At 41.3% G+C, this 14,912-nt stretch overlaps 2 long non-coding RNA genes across 2 annotated transcripts in view; one reads left to right on the forward strand and one right to left on the reverse strand.

The window, feature by feature from the left end:
* The window catches only part of LOC307220954, a 125,113-nt gene that overhangs the window by 63,652 nt on the left and 46,549 nt on the right, over nucleotides 1-14,912 (forward strand). The window lies entirely within an intron of this gene.
* LOC307221009 overlaps nucleotides 8,845-14,912 on the reverse strand; it is a 46,431-nt gene continuing 40,363 nt past the window's right edge. The window contains exon 2 of the long non-coding RNA XR_013841276.1: nucleotides 8,845-8,946. This is a non-coding gene — a long non-coding RNA (uncharacterized lncRNA). The remainder of the gene's footprint in view (nucleotides 8,947-14,912) is intronic.

The following is a 14,912-nucleotide window of genomic DNA, read 5'->3' on the forward strand; positions in this document are numbered from 1 at the left end:
ATCAGCATGCATCAACACACAGGGCTTAGTTTGTGCAAAATGAGGGGCACCTTCATTTGGCAGGAGAGAATGAGTGGTTTGAAATAAAACAAAAAAAAAAACACATGAATGATGCTGGCCCTGTGTAACAAATGAAGGACTTGAAATAGCAAGCTAGAATAGCAAGCAAGGTGGAGTAGCAAGACATTGAAGGCAAGCTCATGTTGCCTGATGAATTTTACCTAAAGATGATAATCAGAATCAACCCCAAAGAAGCCCTAGGCAGGACCTCTCAAATGATTTCTACTGTCCAGAGGTGCCCACAAAGTTGGTTGGACTTTGACTAAAATATAATTTTTGGATGCTTGAAGGAGAGGTAAGCATTCTGTTGCATGTGTAGACAAGGTAGAAATGTTAGAAGAATTAATTGAAAACGGACTATTGAACAGATTTCTGTCTGCTCTTATGCTTTTCTCCTTAGTTCTCTGCAATAACAGGGTGTTTATTTTAACATGTGCACATTATGCATAAATAGATGTGCAAATTGCTTTGCAATGCACATTATTTACACATTCATTGATGTATAATTGCCACTGTTCAAACAAATGCCTCATTGCATTTCTTTTTCTGAAGGGTTGTTTGTTGACTTTGTGCAAGTTGTTTCATTGCTAGAAGCAGCCTATATGCATTAAGGCTGAAAGCCTAGCCCATATCTTATAAGATAATCTGATAAGATAAGCTCAGAACCCTGCACTCACTGAAATTTTAAAGAAATTTTAAAGTGTCTGGAGGATAAAACAGAAAAAGGGAAACCTCTTTCATGGGGGAAGAATTTTTAAAAAGAAATTGGAGAACAGGTTTTGTACCAGCACTGTTTGAAAACGTAGGGACCTTGTGAATTTAAAACTGTATACTCTGTGTATATTGGGATCAATAATGCCCGTCTTCTTAACTGGGGCAACAGTCAAAGGTACAAATCTGGAAAAGAGTCAGATTGTTGAGTATTATCTTGAAGTGGGGAAGTCTGCTTTACATGCATTCATCATCCAGGTTTGATCTCAGCAACTAATTCACTTGAATTACAAAATGTTGAATGATGAACCAATGAGAATAAAAAGATAAGTACGACAGAAATATGTGTGGTTCCACCTTGAATTCCTTTGTATTTAATGGCGTACCTGTCACGACAAATGCAAATCGTGTCGGTGAGAGCACGCTCTCCCCGCCCTTCCCGGAATCCATTTATTATAACACAATAAACAGAACATTGCAATCCATTACTTCTGTCTTGCTAAACAACCCTCTTGAAAACAGCGAGGTAACGCTCCCACGCTATAATGATGTGGCATCAGAGAACATATTGTGATTTTTATTCAATACAAGGAGGCATGGGTAATTTCATATTTTGTGTACACAGAGGCTTTTTGTCAAGGATCTGATTGACCTTCTGAGAAAGGCACTGCAAAGACTGAAGTAGGTGAATTCAGCTGCGTGGCTCCCTCTTCCAGGGAGCATTCATTCTGCAGGAAATTTCTTTCAGGGACAGTATTGTGCGGCATTGCTCTGAATATTGTGGTAGAAAGCAATCAATGCCTCTACAGAAAGCTTAAGAAACATACAGCTTTTGTCAATTACGATGCCCTTTGAATACTCCTGGCTTCCTTTAGCAATGCCTTTCGAATCTTCATCTTGACATTCCTCTCAAAAGAACAGGTTCTTGTGCAGAGCTGAGCCCCAACTGCGTACCTCATTGCATGTTTGTTTTTGAGGATATCAAAAGGTGCCTTGTGTTTCTTGGCAACTTTATGCATACATATTGGTTTGTAGGGTGGTTTTCTTTGGGGGGGGGTTGTCTTTATTATGCATTTTGAGTTTCTATATTGTATTTTTATGTTGCGAACCACCCTGAGATCTATGGCTAAGGAGTGGTATACAAATTAAACAAGCAAGCAAGCAAACAAACAAATGAAATGTTGTTTCACTGGGCATCCTTTCTCTTCTTCTTTGTCCTCACTTTGTCCTACTTATTCACTTATACTGAATCCTTGTCCAGTGGTACCTTGGTTCTTAAACCATTCCAGAAGTCCCTTCCAAAACCAAAGCGTTCCAAAACCAAGGCGCGCTTTCCGATAGAAAGCAATGCAAAATGGATTAATCCATTCCAGACTTTTAAAAACAACCCCTAAAACAGCAATTTAACATGAATTTTACTGTGATACATAAAATGAAAACAATAGTCAATATACTGTACTATAAAATAAATAAGACACTATTGTAGATGATTTTTTTTTAAAAAAAAAATTCTTACCTGCACTGATGGTGCTCATTGTTTGGTTGGGGGGCTTTTATCCATTTCCGCAGTCACACAATCTATCAATCAATCAATCAATCAATCAGTAGCTGAACTGGGTTCCACATGGACACAAAAACAAATTAACCGAAAAAGCCTCAAAAACAAAAACTCAAAATAGATAGCAAAAATAAAAGTGCCAAACTTAATCCGTTCCGGAAGTCCGTTTGACTTCCAAAATGTTCAAAAACCAGGGTGCAGCTTCTGATTGGTGCAGGCAACCCAGAAACAATAGTCAAGAACCACATCAGCATTCGGCTTCTGATGAACTTTTGAAAACCAGAACACTTACTTCTGGGTTTTCAGCATTTGGGAACCAAGGCGTTTGAGTACCAAGGCCTCTGGGAACCAAGGCCTCTGGGAACCAAGGCGTTTGGGAGCAAAGGCACCACTGTATAAGCAGGGGAATCATAAGGGTTTGGTCGATGATGATTTAGGAATCAACCAGATCGGGATCAGCTAAGGCAGGTCTATGAACCTCATTCCACATGTGTCAGATGAGATCCAGCCTCACCCTCTTTGGACAAGTATCACTACTTCAGCATCTAGGCAAGTGGGGTTATAAGAAAACATGCAAACTACACCAGTTTAGAGCATTTAAAAGTCTTTTCGAAAAAACCCCACTTTTGATAGAGAGAGGTTAAAAACATCAACAGCTGCAGGCAATTTAGAAAAGAAACCAAAATAGAAATATCATTTTAGCTTCCCTAGCCTGGCATGGTTGGAAGGGAGGTGATTTTGCTGAGCAGACCCTAAGATTTACTTGCTATGTTAAATGTCCTTATCTTTGTACTCCCATCTGGATTGAAACCATGGCAGACAAACAACAATTCCCCTGGATGGGTGAATTCTAAAATGCAGCCACCTCCATTGTCTTTCATTTTCTTTCTGATAAATAATCACTGAGTAGTGGGGATTGATATTTGAATTTCAATCTGAAATTAGCACGTTCCAAGTTCCACTAAAACCTCTAGCCTGAACTCATCTCAACAGCCATTGAGACAACCTCTGACATTCCAAAGAAAAGGAGTGGAGAAATCAAAGGAGCAAATATTTCTGTTACAGTAATGGCTTCCACATTCAAACCACACCAAGCTGTTCATAAATGTACAACTTTTATACAAAATATACATATTTTTATTTTACTTTAAGAGCTGGTTGAGGTTCAACAAAACAATATTCAAGTTTGTTTTAAAATGTATTTGTGAGATTCTGGCTGTATTATGCTGAGGGTTTTGTATGAGCTCTCTGTTAAGTCTTCATTAAGCATATTATACTGCCCAGAAAACAGTAGTCTTCTACGTGCAAAACAGCAATGATCTATTTGTTGAAATTAATATTTTTTTTAATCAGATTGACATGGAACAGAAGGAACTTTTTTTGTGTCTGCTTGTTAATAAGTTGGCTGGTGTGATAAAGAAGTGAATTTGTTTGCCATAAGGCCTATCAAATATGTGCACAGCTGCAGATGATTTTGCAATTAGCAGTGTCCAAAACATCTAACTCCATCAAATGCTTCAGATGGTGCTGATTTTAAATTGGACCAAAAAGAATCGTGCATGCAAAAGAATGCTTCAGATCCAGCAAAATGTATTAAGATAATCCCAGCCTATGAAATTGGTGATTAGAAAATGAAATGCATATGGGGAAGATGAACAGGCAGAAAATATATACAGTGAGCAGGAAAACAAATAGGTCCATTAACCCTTTGTTAGTGGCCCTCCCAAATTGGAGGCAGGGTATTGCTAGATTTCATGGGGGGCAGGAAATAGGTATTAGAAATTTTAATGATTATACATCACACAACAGCTGTTCAAGGGCTGAAAATCTATCCTGGAGACAGCCATTCCACATATTCTGAAAAGGCCACTGAGGAACAAGGGGGTTTGAACTAACTCATCCCCTTCAACATTTCTTTGATGAAAATAGGGCTGTTCTATTCTATTATTATTATTATTATTATTATTATTATTATTATTATTATCCCATCCATCTGACAGGGTTGCACTAGCCACTTTGGGCAGCTTCCAATATATATAAAAACATAAAACATTAAACATTTAAAAACTTCTCTATACAGGGCTGCCTTCAGATGTTTTCTAAAGGTTGTATAGTGACTTATTTCCTTGGTTCGGGGGTCACATAGCTCCAAACCCTCCAACGTTTCTCTGATGAAAATAGGGATATCCTAAGGAAAAGCAGGACATTCTGGGATCAAATCAGAGACCTTTGTAAATCCGGGGCTGTCCCTGGAAAATAGGGACATATGTGGGGGTCCACTAACTCACCGACCACTGCATAGATTTCAATCAACAATTACTATTGATACCCAGGAGTGAAAACCATGTTGGAGATGTATGAAAGGAATTGGAACATACATGCATATGTGGTGGGATTGCGAAAAGATGAAAAGTTTCTGGGACACTGTCTATAATGAGTTAAAGAAAATGTTTAAGATCCCATTCACTAAAAGACCTGAAGCGTTTTTATTAGGAATCATGACATCAGAAATCAAGAATAAAATTAGACAATTATTCATGTATTCAACAACTGCAGCAACGATTCTAAGAGCAAGAAATTGGAAAAGCAATACCATCCCTTCAAAGACTGAATGGCAAGGTAAATTAATAGAGTATTTACGGCTAGCAAGGAGAACTGGGACAGTGAGAGGAAACTCAACACAAGATGTTAATAAGGAATGAATAATAATTAAGGAATATCTCAAAGGGTACTGTGATAATCAATGTTTCCTGGCAGATATCAAATGAGTCTTGTGATATAAGGAAGTGTTAGAGAAAGTTTAAACTAAAATATAGAAAAATATTAATAAGAAACTGTAAACAAAATGCAAAATAGTACAATGGGTTTAGTCAAAAGTTTCTTTTCTTTTGCTATTTTTTATTCTACATATAATTAAATTCTTTTTTCTTTTTTCTTATAGAATGTACTGTATGTTTGTTTTGTGTGTATTCTATGATGTTTTCTTGTTTAATAAAGTGTGTGTGTGTGTGTGTGTGTGTATGTATATATATATGTATATATATATGTGTGTGTATATATATATATGAGTGAAAACCATGCATATCAAATTACTGGAGTTAATTAAATCTCTTTTTTCCTGAAATGCTCTTAGAAACTGGGGTAGGACATGCATCACACACACTTTTACACTGCCTTAATTAATTTGGAAAAAAGACAGCTCATCACATATGGATGCCTAGGGCAGAACTCACAATCCCTCTAATGTTCAGTAGAATAAGCTCCATCACTGGCACATCATTGTTTTCTGCTTGCACTCCAAAGAGTGTCACCTGAGGCATGCCACCTCTTCCTGTGTAACAGCAAAGCTGGGCCTGAACTGGAAGAAAAGTGAACTCCCCAGCTTCTGAATTCAACATCTCTAAAATGCAAGTATTAAATGAGTGGGAAATGCCCCCTTTTTTACTTTCCCAACTGTGAGCTCCGTGGAGTCAAGCGACAACTAAATGACTTTGAACTATCTCATGCATAGCTCCTGAGGAGATTATATTTTAGACAAATTGGGCTTAAAAACAAAACAAACCAGGTTTTAGTCTTCACATTTCCCCTGTTGTTAGCTCAGGTGTGATTCACTTTAGTAGCTTGGAGAAGAGAATGTAATACATTAAAAGGAGAGAGATTTAAGCATACAGCTCCTCTCCCGCTTCAGCCTTACACATCCCTTTCAAACAACTTATACAGGGGCTCAAAGTTGAACAGTCACAGTTATGGAGGGACATGGCTCTGAATTAAGCAGTTGGTAATAATGCTAATAGTCAGTGCTTTTTTCTAGAAAAACAGGTGCCGGTACTCACCATGAAGTTGTTACAGTAAGTGCCACACTTTTTAACAACAAAAAAAGAGGTGCCAATATAGTGGTAGCTCAGGTTAAGAACTTAATTCGTTTTGGAGGTCTGTTCTTAACCTGAAACTGTTCGTAGCCTGAGGTACCACTTTAGCTAATGGGGCCTCCCACTGCCGCCGCCACCACACAATTTCTGTTCTCATCCTGAAGCAAAGTTCTTAACCCGAGGCACTATTTCTGGGTTAGTGGAGTCTGTAACCTGAAGTGTCTGTAACCTGAAGCATCTGTAACCCGAAGTACCACTGTACTGTGTACACTTTGAAGTGGGTGGCACTGTGGTCTAAGCCACTGAGTTTCTTGAGATTGGCTATCGGAAGGTCGGCGGTTCGAATCTGCATGACAGGGTGAGCTCCCATTGCTCTGTCCCAGCTTCTGCCAACCTAGCAGTTCAAAAGCACACCGGTGCGAGTAGATAAATGGATACCACTGCAGTGGGGAGGTAAACAGTGTTTCCGTGCGCTCTGGCTTCTGTCGCATTGTTCCGTTGCACCAGAAATGGTTTAGTCATGCTGACCACATGACCCAGAAAGCTGTCTGTGGACAAATACCGGCTCCGTCACCCTGAAGCAAGATGAGCGCTGCACCCCATAGTCGCCTTTGACTGGACTTAACCGTCCAAGAGTCCTTTACCTTTTACTTTACCCATGGGAACCCTGTGAAAAGAAAGCACTGCTAATAATACATGCACATAATTTTTGCCCACACAAAGAGACCACTCTTAACATAGGTCTCTTTGGCTCAAGCCTGCATTATCTTTGTAATAGTGAACATACTTCAGTATGGGTTGTCAAGGAGGGGGTTGTTTTCCCAAGTCCTCCCTCCAAGCTACTAATCAATCACAAGCAGGCACCGAATGGGTTATCAGGCTTTATGGGCTTCTTCTCTGGCACCAGCTACAGAACATCAACAGCAAGTCTAATACAAGGCTTGCTCTCTTTCTCCACTTGTAAGTTAACTCAAAGATTTATAGGGGCTGAGGAATGCTGGCAACCAGCCACCCGATCACATGCTCCCATTTTGAGGACAAATACTTACCACCTGCCAGGGGTGTCCCACCCAGCGATACTTGCTCACAGGATCACTACTTCATGACATGGGTGACAGGATGAAGGGCTACCTCATAGACCTGAAGGAGCATCTCAGCCCCCATTGTTCAGCCCAGACACCGAGGTCCAGCTCCAAGGGTCTTCTGGCAGTTCCCTCGTTGCGAGAAGTGAAGCTACAGGGAACCAGGCAGAGGGCCTTCTCGGTAGTGGTGCCTGCCCTGTGGAACACCCTCCCATCAGATGTCAAGGAAATAGGCAACTATCTGACTTTTAGAAGACATCTGAAGGCAACCCTGTTTAGGGAAGTTTAATGTTTGATGTTTTATCAGGCTTTAATATTCTGTTGAGAGCCACCCAAAGTGGCTGTGGAAACCTAGCCAGATGGGCTGGATATAAATAAATTATTATTATTATTATTATTATTATTATTATTATTTTATTGCAGTAAGGCAGTCAGATTATCCCCACAGGCATCTCTGTGAGGTATAAGACGGCACATAAAATACACTTATTTGTTTTGATTTAAAATAAAGGGTTTGCACTCTTACCTGGGAGGAAACATGGATTCTGCTAATTTGCACAGGGAAAGTCATGATTATATACAGGAGCTATCCCTGAAGCCTTTCAGTGAATATTGCCCCACTCACACATGATTTCAGCATGTTGTGGGGCAGGCTCTCCAGTTATAGCAGTTTTCATATGGTTACCACATGAGAACATACTTGCAGCGCTTCTGGTAAATCAAATTTAATCCAGAGGTCTAGGCAAGGGAAGCAGAGGTAACTGCCAAGCAATTGCAGCAGGATTAAATTAATTTCTTTTATATGGACAGCCCTGGTTCTATATGGACAGCGTCTCCACCCCCATCGTTCTGCCCGGACGCTGAGGTCTAGCGCCGAGGGCCTTCTGGCGGTTCCCTCATTACGAGAAGCAAAGCTACAGGGAACCAGGCAGAGGGCCTTCTCGGTAGTGGCGCCCGCCCTGTGGAACGCCCTCCCATCAGATGTCAAAGCAATAAATAACTACCTGACATTCAGAAGACATCTTAAGGCAGTACTGTTCAGGGAAGTTTTTAATCTGTGATATTTTAGTGTATTTTTGGTTTTTATGGAAGCCGCCCAGAGTGGCTGGGGAAACCCAGCCAGATGGGCGGGGTACAAATAATAAATTATTATTATTATTATTATTATTATTATTATTATTACTGTAGTGAGTATACATGAAATGCAGGTGGAGATGCCTTACCCAAGTAACTCAGCTTTCTCCACATAACAAAACCTCAACAATTGTAAAATACCCATTTTGGCATAATCGACTTGGCCACAACAGAGACAGGAGCTCCCTCACGGTATGAACTTTTAAATGATCAATGTCTCTTGTCAAAACAAAAAGCAAGCCTCAGCACTTTAGGTCCACTGCAATGCTTACTTGATTCATAGAAACATAGATCTGGAAGGGACCCCGAGGAACATCTAGTCCAACCCCTTGCAATGCAGGAATAGGCAGCTGTCTAATACAGGGATCGAACCTACAGCCTTGGCATTATCAACATCACACTCAAACCAACTGAGCTAACACACCTTGCCTCTGGTAGTAACTATTCAATGTTTGAAATGTATCATTTCCAGTTCCTTTCTGTTATGACTCATTGTCCATTGGGCCTGGTTATGCTGCTTCTTGATGGCTTCCTGCTGAGGACAAACCACAGTTATAAAATTAAGATAAGGCAGAAGGCTAATTAACCCAACCCCTAATGATAAAGATATAAAGCATGATTTATCTGAGCTGAGAAAAACTGGCAATACACTGAATCTCTTATTATATGAAAATTGGCTTCATGACCCTCTTGGCATTGCAGTTGGCTCTTTTGAGTTAACACTTCAGCATTTTGTGGGGTGGGGGGGTGGGAGCTAGAGTAAATTTAATGTTCCTAACAGAATGCTTAAGTCAGACATTTTAGTGCAAAGGCTTCTTTTTCATTATTACAACAGTCTGTCAAATGATAAGAGTTCCAGAATAATCATTATTGTTTAAGGTCACATATATAAAGTTAGTCAATCACACATAAAATCACTTTTCTATGTATTTATTTTGGTTACCTCGTGTTGGAAAAATGGCTAAAGGTAAAGGTAAAGGGAACCCTGACCAATAGGTCCTGTCGTGACCGACTCTGGGGTTGCGACGCTCATTTCGCTTTATTGGCCGAGGCAGCTGGCGTACAGCTTCCGGGTCATGGGGCCAGCATGACTAAGCCGCTTCTGGCGAACCAGAGCAGTGCACAGAAATGCCGTTTACCTTCCCGCCTATTTATCTACTTGCACTTTGACATTCTTTCAAACTGCTAGGTTGGCAGGAGCAGGGACCGAGCAACGGAAGCTCACCCTGTTGCGGATATTCGAACCGCCGACCTTCTGATTGGCAAGTCCTAGGCTCTGTGGTTTAACCCACAGCACCACCCGCGTCCCTGGAAATATGGCTAGTATAACCTTAAAGGTATGTTTACCTCACCCTTTCACTGATATTCATTCAGTGGCATAGACTATGTTGATTTCCAACACTGGCTAAAACCCGGTGTATAATATGATAAATGTAAAAGGTGGCTAATATATGGAGAGAGAAAAGCAACTCTTTTGTTTTATTTTTTAAAAAAGATTGATATCCTACCTTTTGGGGAAACTGTTGTCACAAGACAGTGTCCCAAACTCATCACAGAGCACATAAACACCATGATTTAAAATAATTATACCCCTCTAAGATGAGGAGCAGAACAGTGAGACACAGTTCTTGGTAAGAATTAATTGAAAAATGTCTTGAGAGTCTTTTTCAATATCATGACTGTGTAGTTCCTGGGGGGTCACATTCCAGAAGGATGTGGCCACCACTGAAAAGTTATCTTTGGTACCTGTCACCCTATCAGGGACTGAGCAGATGAGGAGGAATGGTAGATTTACAACAGGGGTTTGTGGAAGGTCACAGCTCAGAGGCAGATGATGGGGGAAATTGGGAAATCATGGGACAGCCAGAACACCCGGCTGACACATCATTAGAAAGCATTCCAGACCCTCCATCTCCCAGAACCCAGCATTCTTTAAAATTATGAGAGCAAGAACTCAAATACTTCTTTGTGGTTTCTTCTTTGTGAAACAGGAATTCAATAATACAAAGCACTCATCATCCCTATGCTCAGGGATCCGCAAACTTTTTCAGCAGGGGGCCGGTCCACTATCCCTCAGACCTTGTGGGGGGCTGGACTATATTTGGGGGGGGGGGAATGAACGAATTCCTATGCCCCCAAAATAACCCAGAGATGCATTCTAAATAAAAGGGCACATTCTACTCATGTAAAAACATGCTGATTCCCGGACCGTCCACGGGCCAGACTTAGAAGGCAATTGGGCCAGTTTGCTTACCCATGACTATGCTGGACCACAACACCCAGCTGACACGGTGTCATTAGAAAGCATTCCAGACTCTCCATCTCCAAGAGCCCTGTGAGCCTTAACAGTAAGAGAGCAAAGAGCTCAAAGAGCAGCACCCATAGAGGAGATGACGACGACAATGAATTAGGAAGTGGGAGAGAAGTGGAGTGGAGATTCACTTGGGACAACACCATTATCCTAGAGGCTGGGTTCTATAACCTCTCTCTGTAAAGACTGAAATAAAAAAGGAAGGTAAGAAAATTTCCCTTGTCTTTATACTTTCCTGGGCAACCAGCCGGGAGCTGCTGACAGTATCCTGTCACACCCTAACCTATCTTATTGACCGATTATTGATGATAAGAAATAAGAATAAGAGTGTTTACTCACAAAGGTTTTCCTACATCACACAGCTGTTTAAGACCAAGAAGGAAAAGCCTCCCCTGCTTTTATTAGCGGGTGTTGCTTCCTAGCTGCAAAGGCAGTAATGGGCTTGGGCTGCCTGATGCAGGTGCCATTGTGCAGATACAATGACGTCACCATTCTGCACCACTTCTGGGTGCTGCTAACCCCTATCCAAGCACATTCCCTGTATTGCAGAAGTGGGCAACCTGTGGCCCTCCAGATGCTGTTGCACTCCAGCTCCCATCATCCCCGACCTTTGGTCATATGGGTTGGGGCCAATGAGAGATGGAGCCCAATAACACTTCCCACTCTTGTTGAATCATTTAGTCTTCTGTATCCTCTGAAAGTGACCGCCTCTGTTAATTGTAGGGACCCTCCATTCCTCTTCCTGATCACCACCTGGTGGATTGGCTGAATAATGCATTTATCGTTCATTCGCTGTCACTTCTTCAGTTACAACATGCTTGTGATTCATAAATTCACCAGGAGATACAAGGCTTCTTATGATACAAATTACATGGCTTTCACAATATAGAGACTATCAGCTAAACCTGCCTCAGCTGAGCTAGGACATTTTTTGAAAACATCGGCCATTGTTCCTCCTGCCCATCCCTCTGCTTTTCAGATCTAAAAATGTTTTCTTACCCATTGTCTGTTCAAGTTGAACAAATCCACCATTCTGAACCAAGCCTTTCGCATGCTTCACAAAATGAAATAATTTTATTTTCTCATCAAACAAGCTTAGCAATTACAGTGGTTTATAGCTATCTGTATCAAACAATGAGCGTATTAATTGCCGAGGGTTGGGCTACACGACGGAGCATGTCAGCAAAATTTTTATGAACGTGATTACATTGTTCAAAATGTAATGAACGGGAATGGCATTTCTGGAGACAATGAGCCCTTCTTTCCAGGACGAAAACGAAAGTGTTCTGATTTTCATTATAGATAAAGAGTTGTTTGTCCTCAAGGGAGATATTCCTTTGCTCTATCTCCCAGTTTCTCTTTTAGATTCAAGCAGCCTCGATTCTCGTCTCCTGCATTAGTTTACACCAGTGCCACTCAACTTCCAGTGGGTATTATCCTGGTTTTCTGCATTGTAGTGGAAGATCTCTGAAAGGTTGAGCACACAGCCAGTCATTGCTTTTCACCCCAGAATGGAAGGTTCCCCTCCAACTCTCTTCCATGCCATTTCCTGATCAAGTATAAGAGAAAATGCACACATCATAATAACAGTAATAAAATGAACAGTGCGATCTTGTATATGTCTATTCAGATGTATGCCCAATAAGTTAAATGGAACCCTGCTTATGTTTATTAACAAGCTGTTAAAGCTATCTTACTGTCATTAGTGTCTCAAGGTGTTTGGCATGGATTTAGCATACATTGGGCTACAGTACAAAAATAGCTCTCAGTTAATTAAATCAAGAGGGATACGTTGTAATTTTAATCACACTAGTTTGCCCAAGGAACTGAACTATGCAAGACCCAGTATGGCATAAGTGGTGGAGAGTTTATGTGGATCAGGGAGTCCTGTTTCAAATCCCTCCTCAGTCTACAAAACAACAGCAACAGCAACACCTTTGTTCAGTCATGAAGTTCACTGGCTGTTCTGGGGGTGGCATACTTTCTTCAGCTTGAGTCTGAAAGCAGTGGCGTAGCGTGGGTTGTCAGCACCCGGGGCAAGGCAAGTAATTTGTGCCCCCTAACCCATGGATTTGCACCCCCAACCCGTGGATTTGCGCCCCCTAACCCCAACCCCCAGATGTTGCGCCTGGTGCGGCCGGCCCCCCTGCACCCCCCATGCTACGCCACTGTCACCATCCATCCTAATTTTTGTATACAGTGGTATCTTGGTTGTCAAACAGCTTGGCTCCCAAACAAACTGGCTCCCAAACGCCGTAAACCTGGATTTGAGTGTTCCAGTTTGTGAATGTTTTTTGGAAGCTGAACGTCTGATGTGGCTTCCGCAGCTTCTGCAACTTCTGATTGAGTGCAGGAAGCTCCTGCAGCCAATCGGAAGCCGCACCTTGGTTTTCGAATGGTTCTGGGAGTCAAACGGACTCCTGGAATGGATTATGTTTGACAACCAAGGTACTGCTGTATCTCTCTCTCTCATACCTGCCAGCCCCTAATATCTAGCCTGATGACAAGTTCTGGAGAAGCTGAAACCTTGCACATTGTTTTGTGATAATTTTCCTGTTCTTAATATATTGTCCAGCTGTGAATTTTGGAGGTGTTTTATTATTATTATTATTATTATTATTATTATTAACAACAACAACAACAACAACAACAACAACAACAACAAAATATGGCTTCCATGTGATAGTTCCAAGTTAGTACAGTAGATGCTAACACTAGAGTTTCAAACTTTTGGGCAGAAAAATGAACACTAGAACATTTAAAACTAGACTAAACTAACTAAAACCATGATAACAAGCGTTTGGAATGCTGACAACCAAAAACCTTTCAAACTTGCTGTCTTTTTACTGTGCTGAAACTATTTCATTTCATTAAAAGCTTTTGTGAAGAAGAACAATTATATTTTTCAAAAATGAATTTCTTAATTAAGAGCATTAGGGTGTGTGTTGTTTTTTTAAAGACATTACCAGTCATTTCCTCCTGCATCTTTTATAATAATCCAAATCTTTTACATCTCCATTATATCCAAAATTCACCATTAAACTATGTGTTATTCCAATCCAGTAATGATTTTAACTGTTTACAATGATTTTTAAGATAAATTATAAGTTTTCCCCATTCCTTATTAAAATTTTGGTCTTCCTGATTTCTGATTCTTCTGGTCATTTTTGCCATTTCGGCATAATCCGTCAACTTAATCTGCCATTCTTCTCTGGTTGGTTGGGACTTTTTCTTCTTTCCATCATTACATTGATCACAAGACAAAGATGGGAAATAGCAAGCTCCAGCAGCCTCTGTCAACATTAAATGGAGGTGCCAAGATCTCACTTGTCAAACTGTATGCCTGCTACAGGCATGGAAATGGCTGACTGGAGAGTAGGCAGGGACTCTCATCAGTACAGGACTACTTACCTGCCAACAGAGCTAGGCTAGATGAAGGGGAAAGGGTGTGTGGAAAAGATGGAGGAGGAGGAAGCTAAAGGTGGGGGTGAGTGGAAATAGAGAGCAAAGGCGGAACAGATAGAAAGAAAAGCACTTTTATAGAAGAAGCTGGTTGGCAGCATAGGCCGTAGTGTAGCGGGGGGAGGGGGAGGGGCACAGGGGCGGTTGCCCTAGGGCACAAAATTTCAACACCCAATGCTGCCTCAGTACAGGTGCATGCTTCCATTGCTGGGTTCCATCAAAAACGGCTTCTCTATGTGAACCAAGAAGTGGCATATCTAGACAACAGGACAACTCTTCTTTTCTTATATCTTTTCTATGATCTCCTGGGTGACACACAAACCTGGGTGACACACAACCGGCAGTTGAATATGTTTGAGTATTCTGTTTTCCTCCTACCCATCCCCCTTCACAAGGCCCCAGGTGCTGGCAACCGACGCTATGCCACTGAACATAGGGCAAGGCCAAAGGGCGCTTGTTTGCCCTTTTGGGTGTGCAACCATTTTGTTCCAAAAGGTGCAGGAGGGGACCTGGTAAATATAGTGAACCCAGGGCTGAAAGAACTGGGAGCAGCCCTGAAAAGTTATCCTGACATCTGTAAGCCTACAAGTCAAACCCTGATATGAGGAGAAATGGCTTGCCATACAAATTACACCCATCATTGCATCTCTTGTGCAATGAGGCAAAGATAGCATCTGGGACCCAGAAGGCCCAGGGAGAGAGATGATCTCATGAACTGGCTAGAG

The sequence above is a fragment of the Podarcis cretensis genome, assembly GCF_951804945.1.
Source record: "Podarcis cretensis genome assembly, chromosome: 7".
Classification (NCBI taxonomy): domain Eukaryota; kingdom Metazoa; phylum Chordata; class Lepidosauria; order Squamata; family Lacertidae; genus Podarcis; species Podarcis cretensis.